Genomic DNA, 7,216 nt, shown 5'->3' with positions numbered 1-7,216 from the left:
GGGGTGTTTGTTTTATCGATTCTGGTGCGGAGGGGAGTTATATCGATTCTGGTGTGGAGGGGTGTTTTATCGATTCTGCTGCGGAGGGGTGTTTTATCGATTCTGGTGCGGAGGGGAGTTTTATCGATTCTGGTGCGGAGGGGTGTTTTATCGATTCTGGTGCGGAGGGGTGTTTTATCGATTCTGGTGCGGAGGGGTGTTTGTTTTATCGATTCTGGTGCGGAGGGGAGTTTTATCGATTCTGATGCGGAGGGGAGTTTTATCGATTCTGGTGCGGAGGGGTGTTTTATCGATTCTGGTGCGGAGGGGTGTTTTATCGATTCTGGTGCGGAGGGGTGTTTTATCGATTCTGGTGCGGGGGGCGTTTTATCGATTCTGGTGCGGAGGGGAGTTTTATCGATTCTGGTGCGGAGGGGAGTTTTATCGATTCTGGTGCGGAGGGGAGTTTTATCGATTCTGGTGCGGAGGGGTGTTTTATCGATTCTGGTGCGGAGGGGAGTTTTATCGATTCTGGTGCGGAGGGGAGTTTTATCGATTCTGGTGCGGAGGGGAGTTTTATCGATTCTGGTGCGGAGGGGAGTTTGTTTTATCGATTCTGGTGCGGAGGGGAGTTTTATCGATTCTGGTGCGGAGGGGTGTTTTATCGATTCTGGTGCGGAGGGGTGTTTTATCGATTCTGGTGCGGAGGGGAGTTTTATCGATTCTGGTGCGGAGGGGAGTTTTATCGATTCTGGTGCGGAGGGGAGTTTTATCGATTCTGGTGCAGAGGGGTGTTTGTTTTATCGATTCTGGTGCGGAGGTGAGTTATATCGATTCTGGTGTGGAGGGGTGTTTTATCGATTCTGCTGCGGAGGGGTGTTTTATCGATTCTGGTGCGGAGGGGAGTTTTATCGATTCTGGTGCGGAGGGGTGTTTTATCGATTCTGGTGCGGAGGGGTGTTTTATCGATTCTGGTGCGGAGGGGTGTTTGTTTTATCGATTCTGGTGCGGAGGGGAGTTTTATCGATTCTGATGCGGAGGGGAGTTTTATCGATTCTGGTGCGGAGGGGTGTTTTATCGATTCTGGTGCGGAGGGGTGTTTTATCGATTCTGGTGCGGGGGGCGTTTTATCGATTCTGGTGCGGAGGGGAGTTTTATCAATTCTGATGCGGAGGGGAGTTTTATCGATTCTGGTGCGGAGGGGAGTTTTATCGATTCTGGTGCGGAGGGGTGTTTTATCGATTCTGGTGCGGAGGGGAGTTTTATCGATTCTGGTGCGGAGGGGAGTTTTATCGATTCTGGTGCGGAGGGGAGTTTGTTTTATCGATTCTGGTGCGGAGGGGAGTTTTATCGATTCTGGTGCGGAGGGGTGTTTTATCGATTCTGGTGCGGAGGGGTGTTTTATCGATTCTGGTGCGGAGGGGAGTTTTATCGATTCTGGTGCGGAGGGGTGTTTTATCGATTCTGGTGCGGACGGGTGTTTTATCGATTCTGGTGCGGAGGGGAGTTTTATCGATTCTGGTGCGGAGGGGTGTTTTATCGATTCTGGTGCGGAGGGGAGTTTTATCGATTCTGGTGCGGAGGGGTGTTTTATCGATTCTGGTGCGGAGGGGTGTTTTATCGATTCTGGTGCGGAGGGGAGTTATATCGATTCTGGTGCGGAGGGGTGTTTTATCGATTCTGGTGCGGAGGGGAGTTTTATCGATTCTGGTGCGGAGGGGTGTTTTATCGATTCTGGTGCGGAGGGGTGTTTTATCGATTCTGGTGCGGAGGGGTGTTTTATCGATTCTGGTGCGGAGGGGAGTTTGTTTTATCGATTCTGGTGCGGAGGGGTGTTTTATCGATTCTGGTGCGGAGGGGTGTTTGTTTTATCGATTCTGGTGCGGAGGGGTGTTTTATCGATTCTGGTGCGGAGGGGTGTTTTATCGATTCTGGTGCGGAGGGGAGTTTTATCGATTCTGGTGCAGAGGGGTGTTTGTTTTATCGATTCTGGTGCGGAGGGGTGTTTTATCGATTCTGGTGCGGAGGGGAGTTTTATCGATTCTGGTGCGGAGGAGAGTTTTATCGATTCTGGTGCGGAGGGGAGTTTGTTTTATCGATTCTGGTGCAGAGGGGAGTTTTATCGATTCTGGTGCGGAGGGGTGTTTTCTCGATTCTGGTGCGGAGGGGAGTTTTATCGATTCTGGTGTGGCGGGGTATTTTATCGATTCTGGTGTGGAGGGGTGTTTTATCGATTCTGGTGCGGAGGGGAGTTTTATCGATTCTGGTGCGGAGGGGAGTTTTATCGATTCTGGTGCGGAGGGGAGTTTTATCGATTCTGGTGCAGAGGGGTGTTTGTTTTATCGATTCTGGTGCGGAGGGGAGTTATATCGATTCTGGTGTGGAGGGGTGTTTTATCGATTCTGCTGCGGAGGGGTGTTTTATCGATTCTGGTGCGGAGGGGAGTTTTATCGATTCTGGTGCGGAGGGGTGTTTTATCGATTCTGGTGCGGAGGGGTGTTTTATCGATTCTGGTGCGGAGGGGTGTTTGTTTTATCGATTCTGGTGCGGAGGGGAGTTTTATCGATTCTGATGCGGAGGGGAGTTTTATCGATTCTGGTGCGGAGGGGTGTTTTATCGATTCTGGTGCGGAGGGGTGTTTTATCGATTCTGGTGCGGAGGGGAGTTTTATCGATTCTGGTGCGGAGGGGTGTTTTATCGATTCTGGTGCGGAGGGGAGTTTTATCGATTCTGGTGCGGAGGGGAGTTTTATCGATTCTGGTGCGGAGGGGAGTTTGTTTTATCGATTCTGGTGCGGAGGGGAGTTTTATCGATTCTGGTGCGGAGGGGTGTTTTATCGATTCTGGTGCGGAGGGGTGTTTTATCGATTCTGGTGCGGAGGGGAGTTTTATCGATTCTGGTGCGGAGGGGTGTTTTATCGATTCTGGTGCGGACGGGTGTTTTATCGATTCTGGTGCGGAGGGGAGTTTTATCGATTCTGGTGCGGAGGGGTGTTTTATCGATTCTGGTGCGGAGGGGAGTTTTATCGATTCTGGTGCGGAGGGGTGTTTTATCGATTCTGGTGCGGAGGGGTGTTTTATCGATTCTGGTGCGGAGGGGAGTTATATCGATTCTGGTGCGGAGGGGTGTTTTATCGATTCTGGTGCGAAGGGGAGTTTTATCGATTCTGGTGCGGAGGGGTGTTTTATCGATTCTGGTGCGGAGGGGTGTTTTATCGATTCTGGTGCGGAGGGGTGTTTTATCGATTCTGGTGCGGAGGGGAGTTTGTTTTATCGATTCTGGTGCGGAGGGGTGTTTTATCGATTCTGGTGCGGAGGGGTGTTTGTTTTATCGATTCTGGTGCGGAGGGGTGTTTTATCGATTCTGGTGCGGAGGGGTGTTTTATCGATTCTGGTGCGGAGGGGAGTTTTATCGATTCTGGTGCAGAGGGGTGTTTGTTTTATCGATTCTGGTGCGGAGGGGGTGTTTTATCGATTCTGGTGCGGAGGGGAGTTTTATCGATTCTGGTGCGGAGGAGAGTTTTATCGATTCTGGTGCGGAGGGGAGTTTGTTTTATCGATTCTGGTGCAGAGGGGAGTTTTATCGATTCTGGTGCGGAGGGGTGTTTTCTCGATTCTGGTGCGGAGGGGAGTTTTATCGATTCTGGTGTGGCGGGGTATTTTATCGATTCTGGTGTGGAGGGGTGTTTTATCGATTCTGGTGCGGAGGGGAGTTTTATCGATTCTGGTGCGGAGGGGAGTTTTATCGATTCTGGTGCGGAGGGGAGTTTTATCGATTCTGGTGCAGAGGGGTGTTTGTTTTATCGATTCTGGTGCGGAGGGGAGTTATATCGATTCTGGTGTGGAGGGGTGTTTTATCGATTCTGCTGCGGAGGGGTGTTTTATCGATTCTGGTGCGGAGGGGAGTTTTATCGATTCTGGTGCGGAGGGGTGTTTTATCGATTCTGGTGCGGAGGGGTGTTTTATCGATTCTGGTGCGGAGGGGTGTTTGTTTTATCGATTCTGGTGCGGAGGGGAGTTTTATCGATTCTGATGCGGAGGGGAGTTTTATCGATTCTGGTGCGGAGGGGTGTTTTATCGATTCTGGTGCGGAGGGGTGTTTTATCGATTCTGGTGCGGAGGGGAGTTTTATCGATTCTGGTGCGGAGGGGTGTTTTATCGATTCTGGTGCGGAGGGGAGTTTTATCGATTCTGGTGCGGAGGGGAGTTTTATCGATTCTGGTGCGGAGGGGAGTTTGTTTTATCGATTCTGGTGCGGAGGGGAGTTTTATCGATTCTGGTGCGGAGGGGTGTTTTATCGATTCTGGTGCGGAGGGGTGTTTTATCGATTCTGGTGCGGAGGGGAGTTTTATCGATTCTGGTGCGGAGGGGTGTTTTATCGATTCTGGTGCGGACGGGTGTTTTATCGATTCTGGTGCGGAGGGGAGTTTTATCGATTCTGGTGCGGAGGGGTGTTTTATCGATTCTGGTGCGGAGGGGAGTTTTATCGATTCTGGTGCGGAGGGGTGTTTTATCGATTCTGGTGCGGAGGGGTGTTTTATCGATTCTGGTGCGGAGGGGAGTTATATCGATTCTGGTGCGGAGGGGTGTTTTATCGATTCTGGTGCGGAGGGGAGTTTTATCGATTCTGGTGCGGAGGGGTGTTTTATCGATTCTGGTGCGGAGGGGTGTTTTATCGATTCTGGTGCGGAGGGGTGTTTTATCGATTCTGGTGCGGAGGGGAGTTTGTTTTATCGATTCTGGTGCGGAGGGGTGTTTTATCGATTCTGGTGCGGAGGGGTGTTTGTTTTATCGATTCTGGTGCGGAGGGGTGTTTTATCGATTCTGGTGCGGAGGGGTGTTTTATCGATTCTGGTGCGGAGGGGAGTTTTATCGATTCTGGTGCGGAGGGGTGTTTTATCGATTCTGGTGCGCAGGGGTGTTTTATCGATTCTGGTGCGGAGGGGAGTTTTATCGATTCTGGTGCGGAGGGGTGTTTTATCGATTCTGGTGCGGAGGGGTGTTTTATCGATTCTGGTGCGGAGGGGTGTTTTATCGATTCTGGTGCGGAGGGGCGTTTTCTCGATTCTGGTGCGGAGGGGCGTTTTATCGATTCTGGTGCGGAGGGGAGTTATATCGATTCTGGTGCGGAGGGGTGTTTTATCGATTCTGGTGCGGAGGGGAGTTTTATCGATTCTGGTGCGGAGGGGAGTTTGTTTTATCGATTCTGGTGCAGAGGGGAGTTTTATCGATTCTGGTGCGGAGGGGTGTTTTATCGATTCTGGTGCGCAGGGGTGTTTTATCGATTCTGGTGCGGAGGGGTGTTTTATCGATTCTGGTGCGGAGGGGTGTTTTATCGATTCTGGTGCGGAGGGGTGTTTTATCTATTCTGGTGCGGAGGGGTGTTTTCTCGATTCTGGTGCGGAGGGGTGTTTTCTCGATTCTGGTGCGGAGGGGAGTTTTATCGATTCTGGTGCGGAGTGGAGTTTTATCGATTCTGGTGCGGAGGGGCGTTTTATCGATTCTGGTGCGGAGGGGTGTTTTATCGATTCTGGTGCGGAGGGGAGTTTTATCGATTCTGGTGCGGAGGGGTGTTTTATCGATTCTGGTGCGGAGGGGAGTTTTATCGATTCTGGTGCGGAGGGGAGTTTTATCGATTCTGGTGCGGAGGGGTGTTTTATCGATTCTGGTGCGGAGGGGTGTTTTATCGGTTCTGGTGCGGAGGGGTGTTTTATCGATTCTGGTGCGGAGGGGTGTTTTATCGATTCTGGTGCGGAGGGGTGTTTGTTTTATAGATTCTGGTGCGGAGGGGTGTTTTATCGATTCTGGTGCGGAGGGGTGTTTTATCGATTCTGGTGCGGAGGGGAGTTTTATCGATTCTGGTGCGGACGGGTGTTTTATCGATTCTGGTGCGGAGGGGAGTTTGTTTTATCGATTCTGGTGCGGAGGGGTGTTTTAACGATTCTGGTGCGGAGGGGTGTTTTATCGATTCTGGTGCGGAGGGGAGATTTTTCGATTCTGGTGCGGAGGGGCGTTTTATCGATTCTGGTGCGGAGGGGCGTTTTATCGATTCTGGTGCGGAGGGGAGTTTTATCGATTCTGGTGCGGAGGGGTGTTTTATCGATTCTGGTGCGGAGGGGTGTTTTATCGGTTCTGGTGCGGAGGGGTGTTTTACCGATTCTGGTGCGGAGGGGTGTTTTATCGATTCTGGTGCGGAGGGGAGTTTTATCGATTCTGGTGCGGAGGGGTGTTTTATCCATTCTGGTGCGGAGGGGAGTTTTATCGATTCTGGTGCGGAGGGGTTTTTTATCGATTCTGGTGCGGAGGGGTGTTTTACCGATTCTGGTGCGGAGGGGTGTTTTATCAATTCTGGTGCGGAGGGGAGTTTTATCGATTCTGGTGCGGAGGGGTGTTTTATCCATTCTGGTGCGGAGGGGAGTTTTATCGATTCTGGTGCGGAGGGGTTTTTTATCGATTCTGGTGCGGAGGGGTGTTTTATCGATTCTGGTGCGGAGGGGAGTTTTATCGATTCTGGTGCGGAGGGGTGTTTTATCGATTCTGGTGCGGAGGGGAGTTTTATCGATTCTGGTGCGGAGGGGTGTTTTATCGATTCTGGTGCGGAGGGGAGTTTTATCGATTCTGGTGCGGAGGGGAGTTTTATCGATTCTGTTGCGGAGGGGAGTTTGTTTTATCGATTCTGGTGCAGAGGGGAGTTTTATCGATTCTGGTGCGGAGGGGTGTTTTATCGATTCTGGTGCGCAGGGGTGTTTTATCGATTCTGGTGCGGAGGGGAGTTTTATCGATTCTGGTGCGGAGGGGTGTTTTATCGATTCTGGTGCGGAGGGGTGTTTTATCGATTCTGGTGCGGAGGGGTGTTTTATCGATTCTGGTGCGGAGGGGCGTTTTCTCGATTCTGGTGCGGAGGGGTGTTTTATCGATTCTGGTGCGGAGGGGAGTTTTATCGATTCTGGTGCGGAGGGGTGTTTTATCGATTCTGGTGCGGAGGGGAGTTTTATCGATTCTGGTGCGGAGGGGAGTTTGTTTTATTGATTCTGGTGCGGAGGGGAGTTTTATCGATTCTGGTGCGGAGGGGTGTTTTATCGATTCTGGTGCGCAGGGGTGTTTTATCGATTCTGGTGCGGAGGGGAGTTTTATCGATTCTGGTGCGGAGGGGAGTTTTATCGATTCTGGTGCGGAGGGGTGTTTTCTCGATTCTGGTGCGGAGGGGAGTTTTATCGATTCTGGTGCGGAGGGGAGTT

Source organism: Hemitrygon akajei, chromosome 3, assembly GCF_048418815.1.
Source record: "Hemitrygon akajei chromosome 3, sHemAka1.3, whole genome shotgun sequence".
Lineage (NCBI taxonomy): Eukaryota > Metazoa > Chordata > Chondrichthyes > Myliobatiformes > Dasyatidae > Hemitrygon > Hemitrygon akajei.
Note: the sequence above shows the minus strand (reverse complement) of the source record.